The following is a 6163-nucleotide window of genomic DNA, read 5'->3' as shown; positions in this document are numbered from 1 at the left end:
TCAAGGGCCAGCCCTTTAGGGCCGGGCTAGCCCTTATTGACAGCTCTATTATTTTCAACATATTCTACACAAACAAACAAACAAAATTTAAACTGCATTAACTTTTTATTAAAATATAGTAACATTCTAACTTTATTTTTATTTAATATGTATATACACATTTGAAACAAATATAATTATCTACACCATAATAAATTAAGGATAAAAATAATATATTTATATTAAAAATTTAACAAAATGACTTATTTATAAATATGACAGGAAGAGGATGTGTTAAGAATAAAGTACTGAAAAAAAAAGCATTGCTGGGGAACGTGAATGCATGAAAGGTGGGCGGGAGATTGTGGTTATACATGTGGGCATTATATGAAGACGTTTGACGTAAATGCTACTAAATGTGATAATTACTCATAACGAACTCTCCACTTGATTTTGCCAAATTGTGTTCATACTTTCGCCCGCCTGCCCACTCCCTTTCATTCAATTAACAACATTCTTTATTGTTCTTGTTTCTTTTTTGCTCTCCCCCCCCCCCCAAAAAAAACCAAAAAAAAAAAGGCCGCTCTTTATTATTTCCTCTCATTATCAAATCATTCTATTCCCCTCTTTCAAAACACTTTCTATTTTGTGAATTTTTTTAAAAAATACTTATAATACTTTAAAATTTCAACGACTGTTCGACTTTTTTTCCCCTCTTATCCTTTATTGAGAAAAATAATTTGATGGAACTACAGCAGCTATATTCTTTTACAGGCTAGTTTCGCAACTTTTTCTTTTTAATCATTGAACGAAAATTTTATTAGTGAAAATGACCTACATCAGATTATTCATACCCTGTGTATAGAAAATTTGCAGAGAGTATTGAAAAAGACTTAAATCTTCTCCCTACATAATAGGTGTACAACTAACAAAAGCTATGTATGCTATAATCGCATAAATAGGAACAGCATTAATATATATATAGAGAGAGAGAGGGGGGGGGGAGAGAGATATGAGTTCAAACGACTTTCAATTACATTTTGAATAACCACTTTTACAAAGGAATACGAGCAAGGTAAAACGGCAAAAGTCCTGCAAATTCAAATTCTTTTGGGCTTCATCATCATATCATCATCTATCTTCTTCTAAGTTTGGATCCTCTCGAGATCTGTATATATAGTAGAGTTTTTGAAAAGTTCCAACCAAGAGAGAAAAATGAAAGGATTAAGGGCATTGTTAACTGCCGAGAAGAGAAGAAGATGGTGGCGAAGAAACAGGACGAAGACCATGTTTGAGAGCAGCTTTCCAAACAACATCGATCCTATCAACATCGATGGCTCCAACTTCGTGATGGCTCCATCCTTCCAAACTGTGCACTACTCCTCCTGCATGGCATGCATGCACTACTCCTCTCTCCATTGTGTACTGCATTCATACATTTATTTACTCTTAATTATTATTGTTCTTATTAACGATTAACAAATATGATATAGAGTTGTGTGTATACATATATCCCTCATTCATAAATTTACTTGCTTTACACCCTGTTTCGTCCCTCACAAACAGACAGTTTATTATATTGTTATCTCTTATCGTTGATGCTCAAGCTCAACGATCAATACAAGAATCATTTTTCATTCTAGTTTTTGTCCCGTTCAATTTTATTATACCTACCCAACAGCTCATTAGAACCTGTTTGAATGGTTGCCTTTGCTTACTTTATTTAATTTTTATAGAAAAATAAATTATATGAAAAATCCCCATTGGCAATCACACATATGGCTTGATAAAACAGAGTTATATATATATATATAAAGTGATTGCTGACCTCACAACAACCAAGGCCTTCCACATCCTCTGGTAATCTCATGGCAGCTAAATCACCGTAAGTGCAGTCTCTTCTGAAAGGTAAGATGGGAGGCACCACAAATTGATGGAAATGTGTTCCTTTTGGTGCCCAGCTCTGCTCTTTATATGTAATCCACTTACCCACAATCCACGTCTGAAATTAATTAACCGAATCTCAAGTCAAATTCATTAAACTTGGAGCCATGAACTAGTGAAAGAAGTGGTCAAAACAAAATGGGTATAATATATTTATGCAAGGGTAGTACCTTGCAGTTTTGTGCTGCTTGATACTTTGTGACTTGTACAAGGTAGCTCTGGTATTCTGGGGGAGCTTCCTTTTGGATCTTCTGGAATCTATCAGCGGAAAGAGTTAACATCTGCAAATATTGTACCTCTCTATCATTAGTAGCCTACCAAATACCGTACCGAATTTAAGTTTTTTATTTTAAAGTTTTCAAATATTAAGTTTAAAAACACTGAAGGAGTTGCCACTTGCACAGCTTTTGTTTGTTTACAAGTAACCAGATTTTGAGTTTAAAAGGGGAAAAAATCAACCATGTATCTGGATGTAGCTTAAAGAGAATCATTTGGAGAAGATTTGGTGAACGAATGGACAGAAGAAGAACAAGGCATACCAGAACTCTGATTTTCCTTCTGCACAGGTAGAGGGCTATTACTCTTCCGAGTTTGGAAGTAGCTCCTGTTAGAAACACTTCTTCCACTTCTTTTGGAATTTCATTTAGTATCACTGCAGCTGTTAAGGTGTTTCCATGAACAACTCTGACTCTAAGGTTTGGATGCTTGTCCACAAAAAGCTTCCCTCCCCCGTTTAGAGCTTCATTCTGTTGAAAACCCAAAAAAGAAAAAAGTTATTTACATGTGTTTTCATTTTTTGCCTTTATTCAAAACTACAATGATATTTTTTGAAAAATTAAGCATGCTTTTTTCTGTCATCAAGAGATAGTTTAGGACCACCACCAAAAACTGGTTTTGATGTTTACTAGTTGCAGTAGATAACGGTGATTTGGAAAAAGCTAGGTTCTCGAAAGCCGACTAGTGGATCACATTGTTGATTTTTTTTGTATAGGCCCTTGTACAGTTGACACTTGCAAGATGGAAAAATGAATATTGTTAAAGGTAGCTTTAAAAGTGAAAGATCCCTGTTTCTTTAAATGAATTTTGTATGTCAAGTAACAAAGATGGAAATAGTTTTGTCAGGTATCCGAGATCTATTTACATTTACACCGATGCATTAAAAACCCCCAACAACCTCACTCAGATGACAGCAGAAGTTTCACGACTCAGCTAACTTGGATGAATCAGACCAGGGACAAAACAATGAAATATAAGTTCACAATACAAAACCTTGTTCAAGGCAGCCAGGCTGATGACTTTAACCCCAATCCTATCAGCCCTGAGAATGGCATCCTCTATTTGCTTATTGATTCCATCAGCAGCGAATGGCAAGAAATACTGCAAAAACAAATACAATACAGAAGTGGAAAAAGAAAAAGAAAAACTTTCAGTGCTAATCTTTTACAGCATCATTCATGTTCATAGTGGGGAAATGTAAAAAGATGGAAGAGATTTCTCGGACTAACCTGAAAGCCAAACCTTGGGACAGCCCACGTTTGGTGCAAACGACCTCGTAGGTTGTAAAAAGTGACCAAGAAGGTTTTGGACAAAAGCCACATTAGTATCAAAGATGTTAAGGCAATTGGCAAAAACGGGATCAAGAAGAACCTAAATCTGTATGGGAGAGAAGCAAAGGTACGTAGAGCGAATTGAACGTGCGTAGAGGATGAAACATCCACTATATGGACCAGGAACACAAAATCAGGTACCCGGCTATTTTTCCCTGCATTTAATAAACCTACATATTAGTCATTCCATTAGACTAAATTGCAAATTTTCGAATTGTATTTGTGCTCAGTTTTGTATTTCACGGCACAATAATATGTATGCCCGATGAAATAAGAAATCGCACATACTTGAATTCAAGCTTATTTCTTTATGTAATTGCCATGATTTGCTGTTGAGGGTATTGCCTAGTGCGTCAAAGAGGGGCATGAAGAGGCAGAAGTTAGTGCCTTTATCAGTGTGGTGCAGGCTGTGGTATCTGCATATATTTATCACAGAAAGCAAATGAATAAATTTAGCCATCAGGAAGTTAAAAAAGTTCCGGAATCACAATTGACCAAGTAATAAGAAACACATGTCCGAGAAAACTTATTTAACTAAGCAGCACAGAAGTTATTTAATCGCTTGATATTTACTATATAGACCCACTCTTCTGTCACTCAAAAAGAGACGCAAGACTGTTAGCTTCTAATTTCTGTCTCCCTCTCATTTCCCAGAAGAACTGTACAAGGTGGCAGTGGGCGGAACCGACTCGAAGGAGGGACCGTTCCCCTTTTTGGTGTTGAAGTTAATGCTACTCCTTTGATAGACCATAAAACAAGTAGAAAGCCAAGTGTACTCGCTTTCTGTTTTTATTTCCCACTTCAATTCGGATAATTAAATAGACGGGGTCAGAAACAGAGCGGGATAGCGTAACTTACGTTGGCGTGTAGACCACAAGCCTTAGAAGTGGAAATGCCTCGAACAGTTGGTGGGGGATAATTTCAATGTTGCTGTGGCCCATGGATCTGAGGAAATCAAAACCCAACACGTAGGCGTAGATCAACACCAAGATCCCAATCCCAACATAGAAGCCCCAGCGATCGGAATTGCGATGATTGCTGTTAAAATGAGATGCTCCAAAGGCGTCGCATTCCCAGCTGTAAAATCAGCCTCCAAGTCAAGTTTCCATCAAAGATTTTGACAGAACACATAGGCCCAATGTGTCAGAAAATTTTCAAATTATTTGCAGCCAAATGTACGAAGATTTCGATGACAGATAATGATCCCGTGAAGAGTTGAAGCTGAACTCACACCGTTCGTAAAAAAAGGGATATTTATTATCTACGCTCGCTTTCTGACGCACAAATTTCTATTTCAAGACATGAAATCTTTTAATTTTGGTTGTCAACAAATTCTTGTTAAATTGGACATGTTTTCCATGCACTAAATAGGATTTCAAAAATAAATTATATTATTTCTATCATATAATGAGGTTTATGGCACACATCATTATGTTAGATTAAATCAATCGTCAATCACTCTATTTAATTCCTCTCAATTTAATAACCCCGATTAATTTGTTGATTAATTGTCAATAAGAAAAACTCACTCAAACTTTAAGAACTTATTAATAATAATTTAAGGTTCATAATTTATATCAGCATATGTGAAATATCCAGAATCTTCTGATTCTGTAGCTAAAAACGGTTTTTGGACGGATACGGAAGAATCATTATATGTGGCGGTCGTTAATTCCTTACCTGTAATAGCCTGTGGCACTGGAGCTGCGTGGTGAAACGAATGATAATGGCGGAAGAGATAGCCTTCATGGAACTTCTTATGAAGCCAGTAATAGAGAGGCTCTGAGATTCCCACATGAAGAACCAGAGCAACAAGAAGACCCTTCACGTTCCACAGCGGAAGATCATGAAGAAACGGAAAGCAATAGCAGGCCATGGCGGCGATCAGAGTTTGAAGGATTAAGAAATTATCCCTGTTTCGAGACATGAAAGATGAATCAAGACAGTTGTTACAGAGAAAAAAAAAGTAATGGGGTTGAGGATTGTTTAAAAAGGGAGAATTACCAGTCCCACTCATGATCAATCTGCTTGAAATCAACACCTTGTTGAAGAATCCGACGGTTTCGAGTGAGAAAAAGCATGTTGCTATAAGTATTCCAGAAGACATAAGTCAAACCTCTGCAAACGTAGAGAAGAAGGAGATGAAAGCACCAGCTGAAATTGTTGTTTCCCTCATAGAATCTTTCGTACAGGACTTTGGAAACGAAAGGCCCGTATAACAGATACTACAAAAACAAACAAACACGCAGAGATTAACATGCAGAAACCCCATCTGAGAAGTGAGAACCAGCAGGACGAGTCCAAAAGAAGAAGGAAGAGATGAAGCAGCGATTGAATACCTTGAAGGCGCCAAGATTGCGCCATGGCCAAGTGGACAAAGGAGCAGTACTGCCCATTTAAGAGTATGGGGAGAGTTGCTTGCTCTGCTTCGCTCTGTATCAGAAGCCGAACGATAGAGAAGGCAAAAACAGGAGGAAGAGAAGGGTGGTGGAAGGAGAAGTATTATTGTGGGGAAGTCATTGTAAAAGCAGTATATATAGAGAGATAGAGAGAGGAGGGAGCATTGAAGAAAAATATAGTTGGCGGTGTGGTGGACTGATGAGTCCCCACCGTGTATATATGTATGTAAATGA

At 37.2% G+C, this 6163-nt stretch overlaps 1 pseudogene; it reads right to left on the bottom strand.

Moving 5' to 3' along the window:
- Positions 1-992: 992 nt before the first annotated feature.
- Positions 993-5957, bottom strand: LOC114730809 (very-long-chain aldehyde decarbonylase GL1-1-like; annotated as a pseudogene).
- Between the last annotated feature and the right edge of the window lie 206 nt (positions 5958-6163).

The sequence above is a fragment of the Neltuma alba genome, unplaced genomic scaffold (genome assembly GCF_004799145.2).
Source record: "Neltuma alba isolate B1F8T4 unplaced genomic scaffold, ASM479914v2 tig00012763_pilon, whole genome shotgun sequence".
In the NCBI taxonomy this organism is placed as follows: domain Eukaryota; kingdom Viridiplantae; phylum Streptophyta; class Magnoliopsida; order Fabales; family Fabaceae; genus Neltuma; species Neltuma alba.
Note: the sequence above shows the minus strand (reverse complement) of the source record. Positions and strands in the feature narration are given on the sequence as shown.